This window comes from Chelonia mydas, chromosome 11, assembly GCF_015237465.2.
Source record: "Chelonia mydas isolate rCheMyd1 chromosome 11, rCheMyd1.pri.v2, whole genome shotgun sequence".
Lineage (NCBI taxonomy): Eukaryota > Metazoa > Chordata > Testudines > Cheloniidae > Chelonia > Chelonia mydas.
This window is the reverse complement of record NC_051251.2, coordinates 37101005-37126639: the sequence shown is the minus strand read 5'-3', so window position 1 is coordinate 37126639 and position 25635 is coordinate 37101005. Positions and strand designations below refer to the sequence as shown.

Here is a 25635-nt window from a genome sequence, read left to right as displayed (position 1 = left end):
CAGAAGAAATAGTCTCTGACAGTGGGCCACATTTTGTCAGTTCAGAATTCCAAGCTTTTCTGATATGTATTATTTCAAGCATATTCCAGCCCTTCCAACCACAAGGAAATGGGATAGTAGAGGAATCAGTACAGATTGCTAAGTGAATTCTACAAGAAAAAAGTTCCCTCTTGGTTTTGTTGCGTTATAGGACAGCCTCCCCATCCGTCACTGTAGTAAGCTCAACTCAGCTGTTCGTGGGTAGACAGATCTGAACACTGCCAATCTTTATCCTAAATTTAAATCCTGATTTAAAAGGTGTGAGGTTCAGACATTCTGCATCTAAGAGAGACTCAGGGTTTGTTAACTGTAGAAATGCAGTGCAGGGTTTACCCAAACTTTATCCAGGACACCTAGCCTGGTAACACTGGATGAGGGAAAATATTGAACAGTGTCAGCTATTATAATTGGAAGTAAATGCACCTGCAGTTTTACATGGTTGTGACTGATAAAGCTACTTGATACAGAAGAAACAGGTGGCATTCTTCGAAATCTACTTGTATTGCTGCCTGGTCTAGTAGCGATGGTAGCCTTAGGGGAGAGAGCCCTGTTGAGAAGAAACCTAAACCTACTAAAAATGAGTTATCTATTAGAGCTGGTCAAAAATTTCCCATCTAAACTTTATTTCATTAGAAAATTAGGTTTTCAACAAATGAAAATGTTAGCAGAAAGTATCTACTTTCCTCAAAACATAACTTTTTGCTTTTCAGGAGTTTGGCTTCTTTTATGAAAGTCAAAATTTTCCAGGAAAAAAAAATCTGACCGGCTCAATTTTCTACATGAGGAGGATTTTCCGGTATACCAGTTCCTAATGAAATAAGCTATATAGGCAAAAGCACTTTTTTCTGATATAACTGCATGTAAATTATAACTTTTGCTGGTACAAAAATGTGTGTATGTGGGGCTGGAGAGGGGGTGGGAATCACACCACTAACTGATATTACTTTACTGATTAATGTTTTAAGTGTAGAACTGGCTTGACTTTCTGTGCTAAATCAAGTCACCTCTCTTCCTTATTCATCCAAACTCTAAAATGGGACTTCTAATACATACCCTCCTTGGTAAGATGCTTTGAGGTCAATATATGAAAATCGTGAATACAGCACCCACTACCATACTATCTGTGCACATTTCACATAGCTTAACATGGGTCATTAGCATTTCCTGTTCAGAGAGCAAAATATCCTATAGCCTGCAGTTTTAGAGATGAGTAACAAGAAGAAGAACTAACCAGACAGCTAACTGCCTGATATTTCATGATATATTAATTCAGAGGTCTGGGGGAAAAGATATATTTTGCAACTGTTCTTAAATATGGCCAAGTTTGCCCTGAAGTATATTTCCAGAGGGTGTGAGTTTCAGAGTTATGTTCCTGCCACTGAGAATACTCTGTCTCCAGCTCCAGCAAGCTTTGCCTCTGGAACCATTAGTTCCAGATGAGCATAAGTCACATGGAGGGAAGGATGTGGCGAGTCAGTCCTTGAGTTTGTGTTACATCTAGTTCCAGTAGCTTTTAGAGCCTCTTGCAGGAGTAAAGGAATGGATGACTGAGGAAAGGTCTGCCATTGAGAGGAAAGGATGTAATCACCTTGTCAGTCTGCATGAATAGTTAAAAATACTTCTTTTGACTGAAATCAGTGAGTATCAAATCCTGTGCAGATTGGAATAGAACCCAGGTCCAATACTCCCTGTCTCATATTCTAAGAAGCTGCTGCTATCAATGCACAAAATAAGCTTATAATGTTCAAAAATTTGCCTATGTTCTCCCAGGCTAAGAAGTGAAAATTTAATTTCACTCCTCAGGAGACTGACCTGCAAGAGCACAAAGTAATTAACAATTACCAACTGAAGTATGTTATAGTGCCGAAGAAGATACGGCAGAGAGTATTGAACAATTATCTCCCGAGCTTTCCCCTGCTTTTTAATCATAAGTTATGGAAGGTGAGAAGGAAGAGTTGGAAGAACGGGAATTCTCAAAATCAATGGATTGGATAAGCATTATAGTGACATTTATATACAGACCCTGACATAGACAGTATTACACAATAAATTGCTCTTTTCATGGCACTTACAAAAAACGTCTATATGTAACTACACAGTCCCTATAAATATTACGTCATAGCAAACATTTGCTGTCCTCCGCTTTCCCAGCCCCTCACAATGAGAATGGCAGCCAAGCGATTCTTTCCAAGTAATTTTTGCACATAATTAGAATTAATACTCTAGTCTCAAATTTCAAACACTGGCACCATAATAAGACATCCAAAGCCTATATTTGGATGCACAAATTGGTATTTGAAATAAACATACTTAACATTGGTGCCAGTTCTAGAATTCAGATGTGGGATATGGTCATCTGGTTAAGGCATTCATGTTTGACCCCCTAGACTCCTCAGCTGTACAAAAGCTAACCAATATGTACTTAAAGTTACATACATATTACACGTGAATGAAGTCCATGTGACAGGTCAGAACGATCACAATCACAAAAGAAAGTAAAATAAGCTTAGAGACCTTCTCCTTAATATGGATCACTGTCGTAGGGCAGCTGCCTCCCATGTTCCCCTGTATGGCCTCAGGGTGGCGCTGCAAACAGCCTACTGCATTGATTTCCCTATTCTGGGCACTTGCAGTCCCCTTCTTCCCAGGAGCCAACTGCCTGCCTATGTTCTCCACCATTATGTTAGAGGGCAGCCCTGTTGGGGCACCCTCCTTTGTCAGGCCATGGCACAACCTCTCTAATTTTCTCCTTTCTTTCAGAATCCTCAGTAGCTCCACACAAGCTCTCAGAGTATAAATAGCTCTTCGCAGGGTTTATTTATTACAAAAGTCCCACAACTATAATCCACAATTCCCCAGCACTGTCCAAACAGTATTGGACTTCAATATTTCAAGTCCTCACAGTCCATCCACACACCAAGTACAGCTCCATTGTCTCACACCATGCTCTGGCTCTCTGGTATAGTTCCAGTGTCTCTCACCCCATTTAGATGCTCAGATATGGCTCCAACATCTCTCCCCATGGCACCTCCAAGCCCCACCTGCTGGGGTAATTTTCCACCTTAGTTCTTTCTTTCCCAGGTGCGGTCCCAGCTCTTGGCCAGAGACATCACACCTCCATCATTCCCCAGCTTTCAGCCCTTTCTGGCCCTCAAAGAGCCAGCAGACATCCTCTGCTGCTATTCTCAGCCTTCAGCTCTCTCCAGCCATGGCTCTCTGGCCTGGGGAAGTTTGTAGGTGTCCCCTTGACTTCCTCTCTGCCTTCTGCTTTCACCTGATCTGACTCCGCTGCTCAGTGGGGATATCTCTGCTCCTCCAAGGGCATCCCTTCCCTGAAGGTCTCTGCCCAGAACTCCTCCTGGAAAGGACAAGCTTCAGCAGCCATGCTATCAGCCTACAGCATGCACTTTTCTCCATGTCTGGCCAGCGCTGCTGGATAATAGTGAGGTGGGAGCAAGGACTCTCCCCGCCCCCTCCCACCACACCCCTACACAAATCCCCTCCATTTCATCTTCCCCACTTTGGAGTCTCTAGTGAAGGCATTAGTCATGTACAGAAGTTGTGTTTTTCAGCCAAATTATGGTGGACCCCTGTGCAAGGGCACATAGAGGGAATGGGGATGTTTCTTGCTTTCTCTCCCCCACTTTATGAACCACCTTTTCCAGGGCCAGCCATTGTAAGTCAGCAAAAATACTGATGAGAAAATTCTTCGTTTGTACCAAAAACTTTCTAGACTAAAGGGATCCTGCCCTGGGTGCAGGATTGGATTCACTAGATCCAAGTGTCTTATTGGGAACTGGTTAGCAGCATCAGTAATAATAGGAAGCTCTGTTTTCCATTTCCCATACTGAATATGTTGAAATCTCCAGCAGCAGGGTTGGGACTTTTGCCTACCATTAGTAAGTAGCAGGAAATCTGCAGAAATGGCAAGAGCCAGTTCACTGCAGAAAGGTATCCCCAATCCCAGAGGCTGTCCAGAATCCTGAAGGAGGGTATAGCCGCCATGGATGCTATGTGCCACATGAGATGGCATTTGCTTCATCCACCCCTCACACTAGCATAGCAAGTGCAGCTGGCTGGGCACAAGAGGGGTGTATACCTCATGCCTTAGAAGCATGGGAGCCTAAGAGCCCTTGAGGAATTCTGGCTGAGGTTATGAAAGATATTATAACCACCTCACTTTCATTTTAACTAAGAGGAATCTATCAATAATTCATGTGTTAGATTTTTTTTCTCCTCAATTTTTTACCTCCAGCAGATGTTGCTGATCAGTTTTCCTATCCTATAGTGACAGTTGCTAACAATGGGAAACAAAATACAGGAGCAGCTCTCCAAAGAAACTAGAGGTCTGGCATTCAGCTGCTGGAGGGCTGTGTGAGCATAATGGGGAGTCTTAAGGTATTACAAATATTAATATCTTGATTATCTCAGGGCTAGAGGCACAGAAGAGCTTGCAAAGGTTTGTGAGAAAGAACAGAATCCAGAGGTTAGGATCTGTACCCATGCAGGCTGCCTGTGAGACGCTGAGATCGACTGTTCCCCCCACCCGCCGATGCTCCTCCCTCAGATTCTCCCCTTCATTTGCAGTTTTCTTGGAAGAGAAACCCATTTCCCCCGGTGCTTAACAAAACTTTTGTAAATAAAAATAGCTGCCATTAATGTTTTGCATCTTACTATTAGTAACACAAGACCACTAAAGTAATACAGAAAAAATTATGTTGCTGTGAAGCCTTTGGAGTGTTTTTTGCATTCAGTCCATTAGAAGAAAAAGTAGCAAAGACTCTGAGCCTTTATTAGCCTTTTTCATAGATTCCAGAAGGGACCATCGTGATAATCTTGCCTGACCTCCTGCATAACACAGGCCATAGAACTTTCCCAAAATAATTCCTCGAGGATATCTTTTAGGAAAACATCCAATTTTGCTTTTAAAATTGTCCATAATGGAAAATCCACCATGACCCTTGGTAAATTTTTCAGATGGTTAATTACCCTCACTGTCAAAAATGTATGTCTTGTTTCAAAGCTGTTTATACAAAATGAGCCAAAGAATAATGAGGGAAAAGTAACTTTTGCGCATTAGAATTTGTAGGTGGGTGATGACAAGGATATCTCTCAACAATGAATCATACACCTGAAAAAAGATTCCTGTCTAGCACTGGGGAAATTTTATAGCAGCTAATAGCTTTGAGAGCTCCCTAACAGACATCGTGTCTAATTAAAAAAAAATAACAAAAAACCTAAACCCCCTTTTAGATGACATAATTGCAACCCACAGAAAAACACCAACAAACTAAATACACAGAACCAAATTCTGTGTCAGTTACACATATCAACCCAGTTGAAATCAATAATCATACATGATACTGAGAGTGAAATTTGGCCCATAAATACCAATTCTAAATGAGCACAAAAAGCTGTGGACTCTCAAAATGACGTTTTAATTTGTAATAGCCAGTATTCTCCCCCTTTAAGTACCAAGCTGTAAGAATAATTCCTCTTTTAAAGAGACTTTTTTTGAGTCACATCATTGTGAAATTCTTCCACAACTTTTAACACTTTTTCGCTTACGGTCTCATGCATTGTGAGAATAAAACCTAGGCTTTCATTTGAGAATCCAGACTAGTTCAACTGGAGACCACAACTGAAAGAATCTCAGAGAAACACATCTGCAGTTATATGAAGTATTCCTGGACAAATATCTTCACCAGATCAAACATGCTGCAGTGAGTCTAACCAGAATGAAATTGCACAAAATTCTGAAACTTACGTCAGCTCTATTAATTACTGTATGTTTAGTATCCAAGAGGCACAATTTCCTCTTTAATTTCCTCTTTGTCTTACCCCTTTGAAAAATGCCCATTTCCAAGTAGAGACTGGCTCTTTTTAAGATTTAAAAAGAAGACTGGTTGCATTCATGACTCTTAAATAGTGGGAGTACTGATCTACCTTCCCCACCACCAGAAATCCTTACCGGTCCTCAAGCATGTGCTCTTCAGGTGGCCGCCTCCTTGCTTGCAGTTCTTGACTTGACCATCAAGTTGAGAACTAGTAGTAGAAGGAAGCAGATCGATTGGGAGCACATTTCTGCAGGATCAGTAAGTAGAGAGTGGGAGCAGGGAAGGGGTGTTGTTTGTTGGGAAAGGAGCTGAGATGGGATCAGCATTGAGAGGAGTGTCAGATTAGTGTACTTGGGGAAGCGGGATGTGGAAGTATCAGAAGGCTGAAAAGGTAGGTAGTCTCTTGTGAGGAGGGGACAAAAAGGAATCTGCAGTTGGAAGGCTGGGTTGGGTTCTTGGTGGAAAGAGAAGCTGAAGACCAGGGGAGAAATCCTGGCCCCATTTAAGTTAATGACAAAACTCCAATTGACTTTTGTGGAACGAGGATTTCACCCAATATACATAGAGGACATTTTTCTGTGCTCTAAGGGTGCATTCTTTGAACATTGGTTGAGAAGTAAAGTCAAATGAAGCATCATTTTAATACAACGTCTGGATTTGATATTATGGTTCAGACTGTGGCCTGGTTTGTGCAGTCATGCAAAGGTCTAAGGAGACATAAGGTGCCCTCTTACGAACTTTCCCCGGATAACTATACCACCACCCACAGCACGAGTGGGAAAGGAGACTCCACAGAGGCACTGCATTCCTCTCTATTTGCAGGTGGCCAGGAGGTGCCAGGAAGAGGTGAGGAAGAAGTTCTATCTCACTGCACAAGAGCCGTGCACTGCACCTGGTTCAACGTAACTAAAGACTCATTCTACAAGCGTAAAGTCTGATTCTGCCTTTTGCAGGAGGGAGACTGAATATGGTTGTGGATCTAAGAGGATCCAGTATGACTTTTTTTTTTTTTTAAACACAGAGGGGGACCTGTAATGCCCCAATGGATTTTTTTAGGTAGATGTTTTGGGAGAAATGAGCCAAGAGAGCCTGATTTTAAGGCATCCAGAGAATCCAAAATAAAACTGTATTTTACTCTTGCAAAATTTCTGTGCAATGTTCTTTTGTTATAGTAAAATGATAGCTCCCTAACCCTAATACATTGCTGGAGATGGAAAACCTGTCTTGGTATTCTTTCTTTGTTGATGTTATAAGAGACCTGAGAGTTACTGGGCAGAGTGTCTGATTTGTATGAATAAGGGATTAAGATTGGCGTTACAGTAGCTGTGATGCCTGAATTTGTGTCCTAGGATATAAAGATTAAAGGTTTAGTAGATTTAGATCTGAATATAAGAGAACTGGATTGGATTTTTGAACTCTTTATTTCCCTTTTGTATGAAATTATTAGCATGCACACAGTATACTTTGTTCTCTTTAATCATTAGTGGTATTTTGTATCTTATATTGATGGATTTATTAGACCACATCTTTTGATGATATTTCTTATGGGATGTTTTATTTCCCAATAAAAATTCTTCATGAAAAAAGAAGTGATAGGAAAATCAGTTTAAATAAAATAAATGCTTTTTGAAACTTGAGAATCTTTGGTTAATGTTCTCTCTTGTTTATATGCCACACTGCTATTGGTTTCAGCTAGAACCGAAACTGTTTGTACAGCTCCTGTCATAATGAGGACCCAATCCTAACTTGGGGCCTCTGTATGACAAAGAAATAATAATATGAAAATACAGTGAAAGAAAATATTTCTAAACAGATTACTGTGAAAATCTGACTGGAAGTCTTTCAAAGAGGCATAGATAACACTTGGTAAGCACTTGGTAATCCAAACTTCTGGATAATGAATTAAATGAGCATGATTGGTTAAAAAAGTACTTTAAACAGGATATACTATGAAGTTTTGATCTAAAATTTCCTTAGAATCTTCCCTAATTGCTTACGTTGTTAAATTTTTATTTAGCCTGATATGCCACAATAATTTACTACATCATGGGATGATTCTGTTCTTAGGCTGGTTCTACACTGGTGTAACTTCAGCCAGTGGAAGAAAATAAGTGAGATCAGCATCAGATCACATTTCTGTAATTTTCTTGACTTTGGGTCTAATAGAAGAATTTTCATGAATGAGCTCAAAGTAAAGAAAACAAAGTAAACTTAAAAAACAAAGTAAAGAAATATCAACAAATTATTATAGCATATTTGAATAAACACAGTTGCATCAGCCAGTTATTAATCTTCTAATCAAAATTTCTGCTCCTCTCAGTACATCATATGTCACTGAGGTCAATGGGAGCCATGTGCAAGGAGCTCTTCCATGAATAAATCCCATATGTGTATTAGTTAAAATATTAATTTTCAAAGGCTATTTCTCAAAGTTGTTATTGGTTTTTTACCAATAATTGTTGAATTGTGTCAGATGATCCATGGGCCAAATCCTGGCCCTATTGAAGTCAATAGCAAAATTCCCATTGACTTCTAAAGGGCCAGAATTTCAGCCCCCACACCCCACATGTTTATATTTAGCAGGGCTACCTAAAAGCATGCAATTTTGTAGGAATAAGCTTAGAACTTCATATTACTGTAGTGCAAGAAGCCTACTCAAACTTGATAATTATAAGTAATTAAAACTAGAGGGTCACAAACTTTGTTGCTTCTGTAGGCTGAGTTCATTGCACACACCAGGGGCTTCTTGCACCCTTCCATTGTTTCCCTGTTGTGCACCTTCCCACCCCCTTCTCCTTCAGAGGGTTGGTGCAACTCCCCACACTTTCCCTCATGCCATGGGCTCTATATGCACCCTTCCCCACCATTATTATTTCTCTTCTTTCTCTCTAGGAGATAAGTCATTCAGGGCGTCAACATGTTAAATGCTATTGGGAGGATGTATGCAGTGGTGTTGTAGCCATGTTGGTCCCAGGATATTAGAGGGAGAAGGTGGGTGAGGTAATGTCTTTTACTGGGAGGACTAAATTGCAACGATGGACGGAGATATTGTTATGAAGGGATCAGAAGGTGTCATCAACCAATTGTTTGATTATATAGACAGTTGCAGAAGTGCTTGCAGCTGTGGCTTTGCTAAACAAATTCCAGAGGTTCCCCCACTTCTTCCCTTCTAGTTTTCCAATTCCCCATTCATACACAAACCCATAGGGTTCTGCCCATTAATGCCTAGAACATTCTCTGACATTTTGAAATTGATCAGAAGTGGTGTTCCAAAGTTGTTAAGTTACATTCAAACACAGAAAAGCTATCAAGTTGAGTTTTGGCTTCACAAGCTCAGCCAATAATTGTGTGTTTGTGCACTGTTGCTCAGGAACACTGCCCACTAAATAATGTTGCTTTCTAAATATTGTTATGTAAGCAGCAATATGGCATACTGAAAGATATTGTCCAACAGTCTATATTGGATACCAACATATAAGGCATAGTTTAAACAGTAAAGAATAAAAAATGGATTCCAGGCCAAAATTTTCAGAACTGGGTACCTAAAAATAGGAACATTATTTTTAAAATTTTAGTCCTTAAAGTCTTTAGTCTTTCAAACACAATATGGACAAACTTCATTCTACTCATGCTACCCTTAACATTATATTAGCATATGAAAGACTCTAGATTTTAATTTTTAAAGGAGAGTGCTGACTAGCATTACTTGTCCACTAACTATTGAGACAAAAGCTATGTAATTGTGACAGTCAAAATCTTTTCTAATGCTACAGGTCAAAAAAGCTATAGTTTTAAAGGAATAATTACATACAAATTGTCTATTTTTAAATATGACGACTAATATAATGATAATCCTCCAGATAAACATATAAATATATGTAATTAGAGTGATTACAATACAGCAATAACCCATCACCACTTATTATAAAACCATAAACTATTATTCAGTACACTATAAAATTCAAAATCTAATTGAAAGTGCTAGTTTAGCATAATTCCCACAAGCCATCATTCTTTAATATTGTGAAATGAATGAGGTTTTTGTGGAGCTATTAATTGATACTGACAAGCAATAACCACTGGAATGAAACTCCAATTATGAGAGGCAATTAATCACATTTACTGTCATCTGTGGTGTCAAACAAAATTCAATAAAATTCTAAACAATAAAAAAAAAAAAGGGAATTTAGATCTCTTATGTTTTAATTCATTTCATGGATATCAGATTGTCCTTTGGTGGGGTAATCAAGCAATTACAAAAGTACTATTTTCACTATTAATGCAGTGTTTATTTTGTTGTATTCTCTGATTTAAAAAAAAACTGACTGTTTTTCCTTCTTGATGTAGACTTATACCATATTGCATATTTATTTCTAAAGCAGTCTGTATAGTTAGTAGCATAATTGGTGTTATGGTAGACAAATATCTTTAAAAATAAAAAGGTCCAGGTCCTATCTGTACATTTGAGCCACAATCCACGACAACACTTAAACATAGACTTAACTTTTAGCATGTAGGGCATAAGCATGTGCTTATGTGCTCTCCTGAATAGAGATGCTTTCCTGAATTGTGTTCTTATAGCACATTCACCACTGTGGTATCTGAATACTAGCAAAATTATTTAAAGCAAAATTCAGTTAGAAAGAATTCATTCCCCATCGATTTGTATAATTATGTTTTAGTTTGCATGAACTTATAAATGGTTTTTAAATTCTGTTCCTTTTTCCAAGAACAGTTGCCAGTCAATGAATTTAAACAGGCCTTTCAAACACCACATTTTGGCATTCAAATGGGTACAAAAGAATGGAGAACAGTTTAGTACCTTAGTAACTGATTTGACTGGCCCAATGTAAAATTCAGACATCACATTTAGATGCCATGTTTGCAAAGTGGGCTCACAGTGTCATTTGACGTGACTTTTTTTTAATGGTGTTCTCTAGAAGTCCTTTATTTATACTTCTCCAAAAAAGTGACATGTCATAGCCACTTCGCTTGTATCAAGAGAGCTGAATAGACTTCTTTCAGATCCCATCAAAGTGCCAGCCAGAAAAGGTCATTTGAGAGCAGTGTAAGGCAGCCCCTAGCTCCCAGGTGATGTTCACTCTGTTCTGACCTGTAGCAATCTCAGTCCCTGTTGGGTGGGCAGCTCCGAGCGCAAACTTAGCCAACCATTTGCCATGAGAGTGTGAACAATTGTTGATGGTATAAATAGGTGGCGCTGTCTAAAATTTAACAGTGTAAAAACAACAGCTGGATCAACTTCTGTTGAGAATAGTCTCAGTTCAGAAAGTCAGAGAAATCCTAAATATTTTCTTTAATATTCTTTGCTGGTCATTGGTAGCTTTAGTTGCCTTTTATATTCCATCAAAGCTAGGAGGCCTTAAAATGAATCAGGAGAGCAGTAATAACATCCGCTCACCCTACACTGCAATATCCAACAGAAGCATCTACGTGTAAGAAGCACATGAGAACTTACAGTTGAAGGAGTAACGCATGTCTGAGGAAACCCTAAAATAGACACAACTGTATTTAGTTAGGTCTTGGGCACTTCCAAAACACATTCTTTCCATTCAGTGAAGCTATATTAAACAAATATTGCAGCCTCTTGTACTAAAAGTTTAAACTAAAGAGGCAAATGCGCTAAAAAAAATCCTATTCTGATTTATATAGTAAGTATAATAACTTGCTTGGTTTTTAAATATTGTATCTTCGTCCAACCCCAGCAGACATGAGGATGTACCGTTATGGTTTTATAATAGCTAACATAATATGTAATTAGGTCAAGACTTTGGATCCCTCGCTGTTTAAAATTCTATTATGAGGGCACCATCATCCTTAGCCCTCTAGGTTATTTAGTGCCACTACTAATAGATAACAAGTGTGCTTTTTTAAACTAAAAATATTTGAATTTTTTACTCTGAAATGTTTGACCTCTTTTAGTTATTATTTTATTAGTAAATAAAACTCTAAAAAAACTGCACATAACTAATACAATCAATAAAGGCAATGGCTTTGTCCAAAATCAAATTAATCAGACCATCAAGGTAACCTCAACTGTGTTGAGAAAAATTCTTTGGAGATGGTCCTTTTCCACTGCTGAAGTTCAAAGACTCTCGCATTTATTTTTCTTTGATGTGGTTCTGGATTGTTAACCTTAATTTGAGTTTAACTCCATTTCATACCAGTAAAGGGTTTTTGGTGGTGGATTTTTGGTTTTTTAAAAATTATTCATTTCTCCTTCTAAAAAGTTCTTGTTTTAGTACCAACTTTGAACACCCACACTGACAATTCCTGACAGCACCTTCACCCTATGTTTTAGCACAGAAAATTTTGTTGCCAAGGTAACTGACTTTATTGGAATAAAAGGAAATTTAAAATATTCAAAACGACAAGGATGTAAGTTCTAAACTTACCAGGGTAAAACAAATACTTATTCTGCTAAACACTAGTTATAATGATGTGGAGTCAAACTTAACTATTCTACAGGGGAAAAAATCTAGAATCTTTAAAATAAACATTTTCTATTTAAATATTGCGTATTTTTTTAAAAGATATATTTTGGACTGTTTCACAAATGGTTTATAAAGCAGATGATGTGTCACAAAAATGTACTGTTTAAACCCGGATCCATCAATTAACCCATATTCAAAACTCCCACTGGCTTTAATGGGACTACCACACTTGGAATAATTGCATGATCCAGCCCTAATTATAGAGTATTTTTCCTTTGTCATATCTCTGGAATTTTTTGCTCTTACTGAAGAAATTTGCAAGAAAACAGAATCACTCATGCTGTGGATTCCCCACTGAATAATAACCCTCTGCCGGTGACATCACAGTCATTCTACAGCAACCACTTCTGATGTCCAAAAACAGAGGATTATGACTCTAAGTGGGGAATAAGTATCATTGACTCTACTGAGAAGTTGTGGGAAATTATTAGTTATTGATACAATATAGACAATGTTATGGCTGTGCATTTATTTTAGATAAACCATGAAAATATACATGCTAATTTTCGGTGGATCCTCTGTATTTTAAGCTTCTGGAGCAATGGTGGGCAACCTGCGGCCCAACAGGGTAAGCTGATTGTGGGCCATGAGACATTTTGCGGACACTGATTGTCTGCAGGCATGGCCTCCCGCAGCTCCCAGTGGCTGCGGTTCAAGCGGCGGCCAGCACGTCCCTACATACTGGACTAAATATGTAATATTTTCTAGTGAATTAATCTGACATTTTGTAAAAGGAGGGTGGTTTTTGTGCCCTGAAAACTGCTCATTTGCCCTGATTTCAAAATGCCATGATTAATTTAGGATCCTTTTCTTTAAGACTGTTCAGTGAAATATTTTTTCATGATTAGTTCTACCCGTTCTTTAGATGATTTTGTTGCAGCTGCGCATCTGGAGTCTCATCTTCAGAGATTATTGGATTAACGTTTTCTGTAGATTGCCACAGAAAATCTGATGGACAACGGTGTTCTGACAGACAGCTGCAGCGGCACAGGAGCCAGCAAACAGAGCTGTAAACAGGGGAGTTTGAGTGGGAGTTTGTAAGGGGAGTTTGTGTTGTGGTGCTTGTTTGGGGTTTGCTTTTGCTGTGGGCGCTGGTGTTTTGGTGTGGTTTGTGTTTCCCAGATTTAGAGGATTTAGGTGGGAAGGCTATGACAGATACAGAGGCAGCAGTGGGAGTGACCCATGTAGTGGAAGACACAATGAAGATGACTGGATGTGGAAGCTGCAGTATGTACATGATCCTGGAGGGGGTACCTGGAAAGAGTTTTGTCTGCATGAAGTGCCGTCTGATAGAGCTGATGGAAGAAAAGATCTGAGGATTGGAGATGCAGGTGGAAGGTCTGGTTGAGTTTAGAAGGGGGTTCGAGTGGATTATGGAGCAAAGACATGAGGCAGCTGAAGGGAAAAGCTCAGACTTGCAGGTGGAATCAGGGCTGGGGAATTCTGAGGGGAGACTGGGTGAGGAAAGTGGTCAGTGGAAGCATGTGACTAAAAGAACCAGGCAGAGGAAAAGACGGGCTAGTGAAGGAGAAATACAGCTCAAGAACAGGTTTGAAGAGTTGGAAAATGAAGAAGGGGCTCAGCAGGTGGTCACTGAAGGTGGAAGGGCAAGGAAGAAGAGAAGAGAGGCTAGTCCTATAGGAAAAGGGGAAGAGTCAATGGAGACTACACCAAATATGAGCCCCAGGAGGATACAGGATGGGTTGAAGAGGATTACAAGGGAGAATAGGAATGGAAAGAACTTGCAGCCAGAGGGAACAGAGGATAGACTGGAGAATTGCACCGTCACCAGGAAAGGGCAGGTCTACGTGATCAGGGACTCCTTACTGAGAAGAATGGACAGGCCTGTAACCAGAGCTGATCCAGAGAATAGAAGGGTGTGCTGTCTTCCAGATGCTAAGATACGGAATGTGGACCTGAGGTTGAAAAGGATCCTAAAGGGAGCCAGAAAGAATCCACTGATCGTCCTTCATGTGGGAACAAATGATACCAGTAGATTCTCGCTGGAATGTATCAAGGGAGAGTATGCCAGGCTGGGGAAGATGCTTAAGAAAATCAAGGCTCAGGTGACCTTCAGTGGGATTCTGCCTGTTCCTAGAGAAAGGCAACAAAGGTGTGACAAAATTATGACTATCAACAGATGGCTCAGGCAGTGGTGCTAAAAGGAGGGCTTTGGGATGTATGGCCACTGGGAGGCATTCATGGACAGAGGACAGTTCTCTCTGGATGGACTTCTAGGATGGAGGCTGGCACAACTGATTAAGAGAGCTTTAAACTAGGAATTTGGGGGAGATGGTTGGGAGATGTCCAGGTAATGTCCACACCGGATTTTAGCATTGAGAGGGAAGAAGACAAACTAAGAAAGGATACAGCCATGGGTAGGAGAATGGACATAAGGAGGAAGGGCAGTGTGGATACCAGCCTAATAGGTCATGCTAGGGCTGTAGAATATCCGTGCCTAATCCGGTAAAGAATGTGAGCGAGGCCAAACAGCAAAAATTAAGATGTTTGTACACCAATGCGAGGAGCCTAGGTAACAAAATGGAGGAACTAGAGCTACTGGTGCAGGAAGTGAAACCAGATATTATAGGGACAACAGAAACATGGTGGAATAGTAGTCATGACTGGAGTACAGGTATTGAAGGGTATGTGCTGTTTAGGAAAGAGAGAAATAAAGGCAAAGGTGGTGGAGTAGCATTGTATATCAATGACGAGGTAGAATGTAAAGAAATAAGAAGCAATGGAATGGATAAGACAGAGTCCGTCTGGGCAAAGATCACATTGGGGAAGAAAACTACTAAAGCCTCCTCTGTGATAGTGCTTGGGGTGTGCTAGAGACTGCCAGGATCTAATTTGGAAATGGATAGAGCCCTCTTTAATGTTTTTAATGAAGTAAATATGAATGGAAACTGCATGATCATGGGAGATTTTAACGTCCCAGATATAGACTGGAGGACAAGTGCTAGTAATAATAATAGGGCTCAGATTTTCCTGGATGCGATAGCTAATGGATTCCTTCATCAAGCAGTTGCTGAACCGACAAGAGGGGACGCCATTTTAGATTTGGTTTTGGTGAGTAGTGGGGACCTCATAGAAGAAGTGGTTGTAGGGGACAACCTTGGTTCAAGTGATCATGAGCTAATTCAGTTCAAACTGAACGGAAGGATAAACAAAAATAAATCTGCGACTAGGGTTTTTGATTTAAAAAGGGCTGACTTTCAAAAATTAAGGAAATTAGTTAGGGAAGTGGATTGGACTGAAGAACTTATGGATCTAAAGGTAGAGGAGGCCTGGGATTACTTTAACTCAAAGCTGCAGAAGCTATCGGAAGCCTGCATCCCAAGAAAGGGGGAAAAATTCATAGGCAGGAGATGTAGATCAAGCTGGATGAGCAAGCATTTCAGAGAGGTGATTAAGAAAAAGCAGAAAGCATACAGGGAGTGGAAGATGGGAGAGATCAGCAAGGAAAGCTACCTTATTGAGGTCAGAACATGTCGGGATAAAGTCAGAAAGGCTAAAAGTCAAGTAGAGTTGGACCTTGCAAAGGGAATTAAAACCAATAGTAAAAGATTCTATAGCCATATAAATAAGAAGAAAGCAAAGAAAGAAGAAGTGGGACCGCTAAACACTGAGGATGGAGTGGAGGTTAAGGATAATCTAGGCATGGCTCAATATCTAAACTCAGTCTTTAATAAGGCTAATGAGGATCTTAGGGATAATGGTAGCATGACAAATGGGAATGAGGATATGGAGGTAGATGTTACCATATCTGTGGTAGAAGTGAAACTCGAACAGCTTAATGGGACTAAATCGGGGGGCCCAAATAATCTTCATCCAAGAATATTAAAGGAATTGGCACATGAAACTGCAAGCCCATTTGCAAGAATTTTTAATGAATCTGTAAACTCAGGGGTTGTACCGTATGACTGGAGAATTGCTAACATAGTTCCTATTTTTAAGAAAGGAAAAAACGTGATCCGGGTAACTACAGGCCTTTTAGTTTGACATCTGTCGTATGCAAGGTCTTGGAAAAAATTTTGAAGGAGAAAGTAGTTAAGGACATTGAGGTCAATGGTAAATGGGACAAAATACAACATGGTTTTACAAAAGGTAGATCGTGCCAAACCGACCTGATCTCCTTCTTTGAGAAAGTAACAGATTTTTTAGACAAAGGAAACGCAGTGGATCTAATTTACCTAAATTTCAGTAAGGCGTTTGATACCATGCCACATTCGGAATTTTTAGTTAAATTGGAAAAGGTGGGGATCAATATGAAAATTAAAAGGTGGATAAGGAATTGGTTAAAGGGAGACTACAGCGGGTCATACCGAAAGGTGAATTGTCAGGCTGGAGGGAGGTTACCAGTGGAGTTCCTCAGGGATCGGTTTTGGGACCAATCTTATTTAATCTTTTTATTACTGACCTCGGCACCAAAAGTGGGAGTGTGCTAATAAAGTTTGCGGATGATACAAAGCTGGGAGGTATTGCCAATACAGAGAAGGACCGGGATATCATACAGGAGGATCTGGATGACCTTGTAAACTGGAGTAATAGTAATGGGATGAAATTTAATAGTGAGAAGTGTAAGGGATTAATAAAAAGAATTTTAGTTATAAACTGCGGACGCATCAATTAGAAGTAACGGAGGAGGAGAAGGACCTTGGATTATTGGTTGACCACAGGATGACTGTGAGCTGTCAATGTGATGTGGCCGTGAAAAAAGCTAATGCGGTCTTGGGATGCATCAGGCGAGGTATTTCCAGTAGAGATAAGGAGGTTTTAGTACCATTATACAAGGCACTGGTAAGACCTCATCTGGAATACTGTGTGCAGTTCTGGTCTCCCATGTTTAAGATGGATGAATTCAAACTGGAACAGGTACAGGGAAGGGCTACTAGGGATGATCTGAGGAATGGAAAACCTGTCTTATGAAAGGAGACTCAAGGAGCTTGGCTTGTTTAGCCTAACCAAAAGAAGGTTGAGGGGAGATATGATTGCTCTCTATAAATATATCAGAGGGATAAATGCTGGAGAAGGAGAGGAATTATTTAAGCTTAGTACCAATGTGGACACAAGAACAAATGGATATAAACTGGCCATCGGGAAGTTTAGACTTGAAATTAGATGAAGGTTTCTAACCATCAGAGGAGTGAAGTTCTGGAATAGCCTTCCAAGGGGAGCAGTGGGGGCAAAAGACCTATCTGGCTTCAAGATTAAACTCAATAAGTTTATGGAGGAGATGGTATGATGGGATAACATGATTTTGGCAATTAACTGATCTTTAACTATTCATGTAAATAGGCCCAATGGCCTGTGATGGGATGTTAGATGGGGTGGGATCTGAGTTACTACAGAGAATTCTTTCCTGGGTTTCTGACTGGTGAATCTTGCCCACATACATGCTCAGGGTTCAGCTGATCGCCATATTTGGGGTTGGGAAGGAATTTTCCTCTAGGGCAGATCGGAAGAGGCCCTGGGGGTTTTTCACCTTTCTCTGTAGCATGGGGCATGGGTCACTTGCTGGAGGATTCTCTGCACCTTGAAGTCTTTAAACCATGATTTGAGGACTTCAATAGCTCAGACGTAGTGAGAGGTTTATTGCAGGAGTGGGTGGCTGAGATTCTGTGGCCTGCATTGTGCTGGAGGTCAGAATAGATGATCATAATGGTCCCTTCTGACCTTAATATCTATGAGTCTATGAGATATTGCATATAGAATTATTCATGGCATTTCCTGGCTTTGATTTCTTTTGGATTGTCCATGGGACATTTATATAAGATAGTTGCCAATTTCTTCCTTTTTAAATGTTCCTGATAGAACTGAACTATATTTAGAGATAGGCAGATCATTGATTTTTCAGTTCAGTGCATGGATCAAAAAATCTCCCCCCAAAATTCATGTTGGGTTGATCCAAAATGATAAATTTTCAGTTCCTCACTTAAACAAATGTTTTTTGTTTGTTTTAGGTGTAACAAAACAAAACATTTTGTGTCATGTTGGGGTGTTCTTATGTCTCCCCCATTTTTAGTTAAATGTAGTTAAATTTCTAAATAAAATGCTGCTTTGAATCAAAACGTTGAAAGATTCATTTAAAAAATATCAAAACAAAATGTTTGTTTTCTTTGGAATTCCCCCCCCCCCCTCTTTTTTTGGAGCAAAAACCATTCTCCAAATGCCACCCAAATTTGCAAATCGTTTGTCAATCCAAAACTGCATTTTTTTATGAAAAAACTATTCACTGAAAAAAAAATTGCTCAACTCTAATTATATTATCTGTTCACTACCTGGAGAGTGCTACAGCATGCATCCAGTCTCCAAAATTCAGTTTCCCCTGCCAGTCTGCCCCCAGTTACAGATTTTATTGCTATAATCAAGAACTATGCACCTTCTGATTATTATTCTATATACCTTGAAAGTGTTCAGTTCTCCTTTAGTCTTTCGTGCACTCCCCACGGAAATACAAAATAATAATGTGCCATATGGCAAATGGAATCAGCTGCAACTCCATGCAGCATCTTCTATCATGTGGTATTTTACAAGTTTGTGACTGATGAACATTGCATCTCCTCCCATCACTCTGACTCTAGACAGTATGCTGCTTTTCCCACTAGAGGCATCCTTGTCAATACTGTTAATCTTTTCTTCTATCTAGCTACTAAAGGATAGGTATTTGGCTGAAATTCACAGTGCACAAAGTAAATAAGATGCAGAAATAGCTCAGTGTGTGGTAATTTTAATAAATGGCGCAAAGTGCCATATGTTTGCATGAATACAATAGTTGCATAACCATATGAGTTCTGCTTTCTCAGTATTAATGTGTATTTTTATTATGTAACATTAATAATAATCATATATGTAACTTGGGAATGTTGGCTGAATGGTCACTTTAAAGTGTTATTTATGCTTCTAGGCACCACTTACATGATACCATAGTGCACCTAGGTGCTGGAGTAGTGGTTATTCATGCTTCAAAGCAAATAAAATGCATGTTTAATATCAGAAGAAATTATGGTTGTACTTAATGCAGAGCAAATATTGCTCAGGAAGGCAGTCCAGCATATATATATATATATATATGTGTGTGTGTGCGCACGCGCATGCACCTGTAATCCTTGTAATCCTTACATAATCAGAATAAGCTTCAGTCACCTTACATATTGTTAGGTAATGGCCTAAATCGCTTACCCAACTTAGAAAATGTTCCATTTTTCTCTCTTCATTAATTGCTCTTCTTTGCTTAGCTGTGCCATGCCCAAAATTTCATAATTCTTCGTTCTGTGCCATTTTTCATCTCGCCTTCTCCACCTCATATTGAACAAGTGCTGGTTGCATATTGATAAACCTGTGTTGGAAAATAGCCACAAGTTATATAGGGATAAGCCAGAGTTTTTATTTTTTATTAGTCATGTATTTTGCATGAAAACAGATTTACAGCAGGATGTTAGCTATTTGTAAAGAGAGCTCCAAGGGCTATGTTCTAATGTCAAATAAGAAGTTGGTACAAGTGAACACTCTTGTAATTTATATGGCTAAGCAGCTTAAAACCACTCACTTGAGTAACACAATGCACACAATTTCCTTTGGTGGGATAATGCAGCAAACGAGATATGCAGGAACAGTAATAGACGTGTTTTCATAAAATAAATTGTGGGGATTTATAGAAAATAGGAGCAACTTGCCTACTGGTTAAATTGCTGTCTAGAAGCACAAGTAATACCTTCAAAATGACCAGTCAGATTTAATAGAGCCACAGGCTGATTGAATTAATGCCTTATCCGTGTAAGTTTAGGCCAAATCCTACAATTTACAGCATATGTGGACCCGTATGCAGTACTTCATTGACTTTAATGGAGCTCCATTCAGGCACAGTGGACCACCCATTGCATTGTAAATTGCAGGATTGGGGCTTTGATCTCTTTCCTCCTCTGTTCATGCTTTTTGTTTTTCTCTCAGCCCTCATCTGCTGCCTCTTTCCCTGTTTCTGCCCATCTCTCTATCCTCAATTCCTCCTGTTTTCACCTCTCTCTTCATACAACCAGCTAGGCATTAAAGGCAGGAGCTATCAAATTAAAATTTTATTGTTTTACTTTATTAATTTGCCCCTTTAACTATTTCCATCAACTCATTTCTAATCTTCAGACTTCCTTATTTAAATCTTAGATACTGGGGGTTTAATCATGGTTTTTTGATATAACATATTTTTGTCATATAAACAGGAATAAAAAATAATTAACTCCCATAAGGTCTTTAATAAAATTTAAAAACTGGGTTTTTTGTAAAGGTGCTAAAAATTTTGTATAAGATTTACAAGGTCAAATTTGAAGGCACCTTTCCTAAAATAAACAGCATCCACCTTTAAAAAGAATGTCTTCATTAATGGCCAAATCCTATTCTCCTGAAAGACAATGACAAAGATTATTGACTCTTTGGGGCCAGGATACAGGCCGCAATGCTTAGTAATTCCAGCAATATCAGCACTTAGAAATACCCATGATAGATTTCTTTAACCCACTAATAAAAATTATTAAGACTATTAATTAGTCAGAGTCCCACTGCAGGGGAAGAATATGCTCCTGGATAGATCAGCATGCCACAGAGCCTGCATTGGTGGCTTTCTGTGGTCAGTGTGGCTCAGAGGTACACAGATATATTCTGTTTAATCATATCTTCAATCTGTAATGAACTCAGGTCAAAAATGGCAAAATTTGGCCCAAGGATTGATTTTTTTTTTTTAATTTGATTTTTTTATCTCTCTCTGTCAAACTACTGAAAGATTTTCATGAAATAAATTCAGACATCAAAAATCTCTACCAACAACTGTTATCTTATTTATTGCATAGTGCTATGATTAATCACATTTTAATATAATTTAGGATGTAATGTGCATTTCCTTAGAGCGTCCCACATTCCATTAAGGTGCCCAGCTTTTCACAGGGAGGGATATTAAATGAAACTAGTTCATTATTTGCCTGAAAATGCATGTACTACACCAAAATATCATGTTATCTGTGATTAGTTTGCGGAAGCCATCTGTCATCTTCCCCACCCCCACAGTACCTCAGAAAGCAGAGAGGCTAGAGAAGAGAAGTATATATACTTATGGCAACACAACCACCTGTTACCATTAATTTTAGTTAGCTGTGAGAGACATGGACTAAAAAAGAAGGAGGCTATCAAGGCTATTTCCTAGTGTACTGGGGGACAAGTATCACTACTGTTGACTAAAGGGCTTTTAAAATCTTGAAGAAGATTATGTATGATTCATGTCAGAGAGATGTGTACACGAGCAATTTACAGTTGAGAACTGGAACCAAAGAGCAGAAATTTCAGGCAGACAGAGTATTGGGGCATGTTCCACTAGAGGGGAAAAAATGTCCTCTCACTTTTCCTGGGAAATTGGGATTCCATGTTGAAAGAGCAAACCATTTTGTTCTAATGATTGCATGGATTTTGAAATTAAGCACAGCAAGTAGAAAGATCCTGCACAGATTTTAAAGTCTATTGTGTATTCATGCACTGAAATGTGCTTTGATTTTTTAGCACTGTATGAGAGAATCATAGAATCATAGAATATTAGAGTTGGAAGAGACCTCAGGAGGTCATCTAGTCCAACCCCCTCCTCAAAGCAGGACCAACCCCAACTAAATTATCCCAGCCAGGGCTTTGTCAAGCTGGGCCTCAGAAGTTTTTAAGGATGGAGATTCCACCACCTCCCCAGGTAATCCATTCCAGTGCTTCACCACCCTTCTAGTGAAATAGTTTTTCCTAATTTCCAACCTAGACCTCCCCCACTGCAATGTGAGACCATTGCTCCTTGTTCTGTCATCTGCCACCACTGAGAACAGCCTAGCTCCATCCTCTTTGGAACCCCCCTTCAGGTAGCTGAAGGCTTCTATCAAATCCACCCTCACTCTTCTCTTCCGCAGACTAAATAAGCCCATTTCCATCAGCCTCTCCTCGTAAGTCATGTGCTCCAGTCCCCTAATCATTTTTGTTTCCCTCTGCTGGACTCTCTCCAATTTGTCCACATCCCTTCTGTAGTGGGGGGGGGGCCCAAAACTGGACTCAGTACTCCAGATGTGGCCTCACCAGTGCCGAACAGAGGGGCATAATCACTTTCCTCTATCTGCTGGCAATGCTCCTACTAATGCAGCCCAATATGCCATTAGCCTTCTTGGCAACAAGGGCACGCTATTGACTCATATCCAGCTTCTCATCCACTGTAATCCCCAGGTCCTTTTCTGTAGAACTGCCGCTTAGCCAGTCGGGTCCTAGCCTGTAGCTAACTATTTAGAGATGGAAACGGGTATGAGCTCTGCTGCTGTTCAGTTCCCTGTGAAAATGCCGCCACCAAATTATTGGGGCAATTTCCCAGTCATTCATGGAGTCCTCTCATCTCTCTAATCTTTATCAGAGTGGATTCGTCCTTAAGGCTAACAAAGCTACTCCTGGAGAAAAATGTTTTGCTTTTGGAATGGATTAGATGATCAGATGGAATGATGGGTTAACAAATAGCAGGTATTTTAAAAAAATTATTAGAGAGGGAGAAGGAAACACCTAAAATGCCTTTGCCCCCACCCTGTCCCATTCAAACTATACAAGGAGAACACTGTGCTTGTTTCATCAAGACTCCAGATATATATTACCAAAGCAAAACATAAACATTCCCAGCAAAGATCATTTCTTGTAAATTTGTTTGCTGAGTGGTGATTCCTCCTCCCTTATGGTTATGGAAAGGCATTATTGTTTGGGAACATAAGTGAATAAATGTCCTAGACCCTCGCTTTTCTCTCTAGAGTGCACAAAACCCTAGTACACAGGGATCATGGTGGAATAAAAAGGCGGGGGGGGGCAATTTTTGTAATTGCAATTTTGTTAAAATGTGACCAATGCATCACTGTCCGAAGTGGCAGAGATAAAAGTAGAGCTATAAAGGACATAAAACAGTTCTAGGAAGAGGAAGAAAATAAGCTTTCCAGACCATTGTGCCTAACTCTCTTTGGACTAATCTGATTCTCACTTTCCTATTTTTCAGCCCACTCCTAAATCCTATCCTTGTCTAGAAACAAATTCACAGTAGCTGTCCCTGCTTCAAGCAATCTCCATGGTAACTTATGCTCTGTTTGTAACATTTTGTGTTCAGTTGGTTTGGTTAAAATAAGAATAAATTGGAACACCTGCCCACCCCATGAACCAAATCTTTTCTAATATTCAGAAAAAAATCAGTTAAGGGTCTTCCTCCATTTGCTATAGCACCCTCATCCCTCCCTGTCACTGCTCTCTGTTAATTGGGTTACCCCAGCTGCTGCTGCTTCCAGAAATCTATTTTTTCTGTCAGAGCTGTTGTGGGATCCAGGGTACTGACTAATGCTAATTATTTTGTGTTCTGGAGCACACAGTAAAACATGTTAGAATTGAATAAAGTGTCAGAGGTGTGCAGCAGAGAGCCTGTCATTTGTCTGAATCCCACTGGGGAAGGACTTTAGGCCCCTGCTTGTAGGGAAACTTCCCTCCATACAACACCCAGAATGAAGGTAAGATGCCCCATCGAGATGGGCAGCCATCAGTGGGAGCAGACCACTGGGAATCTCCATTTCAGAAGGCAGCACTAGCATAGAGAGAGGGCCTACTAAGGTGGGGGAGGGAGGGCGGGAATTTTTAGGTGTGGGGAACAATCCAGGCCTGTTGGGGAAGGGGGATAAAAGTTCAAATAAGCAAATGAACTTTTAAATAATCCTGTGACTCTTCAGAAGTTCTATCATTACTCTGTGTGGTATTTCTACCTGCCATTCCTAGATACTCCTCGCTAGTTTCTAATTTTTGTCTTCATGCCTTATTTTTATTTTTTCACCGGAGCGTCCAATTTGGCTTTATCAACTTTGTCAGGCTCTTTCAGAATTCTGGTAATTCCTTTTTCTATTCTTTTCTGTTGAGAATAAACTCAATATTCTTTATACCATAATTTCCATTCTCAAGATATGGTACTATAATTATGGGAAAGTCCTGAAGAATGAAACCAATAGAGTTCTATGGAAATTACTCTAAAAACCTATTAAATTTCATATGGAACAACAACTTTTCTATACTATTTTAAATTATCCTATAAAATCTTATAGCAGGGATATAATTCTCTATTAAATTATATAGGATAGTCTAAAAATTCTATAGGAAGATTGTTGCTTTATATGAAATACTATAGGACTTTCCCATAAGGGACTCAGATACTACAGTGATGCCCACATTATAAAAACACATATGGAATAGAATAGACTGTATCTTTGTTACACTGTATTATACCTTCTATAAGTGCCAGATCCCAGTGGACTCGGGTGTATACTCATTGGTTTCAATGGGGGGTTGACTGAATAAGGATTTCGTTAAGACCTCAGTTCCTCAGTCCCAGAGGAACAAAGTAATATTATCCTTCCCATGACAAACATTATAGCAACACCTTTTTGCCCCTTTTCACTGTAGTGATGCACAATAAGGCAATGATTTCAATGATTTTTCCAAATCAACCTGCAGTTCCTTTTCCTGATCAGTGTGCTGGATGACAGTCCCATTTCATGTATATCTGTACTACATTATCTAGCTTGGTGCATTGCATCCACACTAACTTTCCATTTGTATAGAATCTCTGCTTGTCATTTACTGACTCAACTCACCTTAGTTATGCAAATTCCTTGAAATCTGGTTGTAATAAAAAAAAATTCTTCCATATTCCTCTCCAAATTGTTCCTCTGATTTTAGCTGCATTTGCAAATTAGAAATTTTGTTTTCAATATCTTCAGCCCAACTGTTCGCATCCAGAATGGTATGACTACCTCAGAAGTCAGATCTATGACCGTAATCATTCCCCTGGAAACTTCTTTCCAGCTTGAAAAATTGAACCTCTGGCTAACTTTGTCTCTCGCTGTGCAGGCAGTATTCTCACTAACACTCTAATTTACCCCTTCTGCCACAGAATTTCTGAAGGTGCAGCCTTGTCAAATCAAGGTATACTAAATCCACTGAATCCCTCTAATCTATCATGGCAGTAATATCTTTAAAGGACTCCAACAGTTTAATAAAGCATAACCTCCTGTGCCAGAAACCATGCTGGCTATCTTTTATCAGACAGTGCTTTCCCAGGTGTTCACCCATTACATTCCTTAAAATAGCTATCTTCTCCATAAGTGATGCTCCACTCCCTGGGCTCTAGTTTCCTGATTTAATAATAAATAATATTTTTGTTTGTCTCTTGCATG

At 39.5% G+C, this 25635-nt stretch overlaps 1 protein-coding gene across 3 annotated transcripts in view; it reads right to left on the bottom strand.

The window, feature by feature from the left end:
• B3GALT1 (beta-1,3-galactosyltransferase 1) overlaps nucleotides 1-25635 on the bottom strand; it is a 344307-nt gene that overhangs the window by 182334 nt on the left and 136338 nt on the right. For all 3 annotated transcript variants that reach the window (XR_005227353.2, XM_037912592.2, XM_043525519.1), the window contains exon 2: nucleotides 19574-19730. The gene's annotated coding sequence lies outside the window, so the exon portion shown is untranslated. The remainder of the gene's footprint in view (nucleotides 1-19573; nucleotides 19731-25635) is intronic.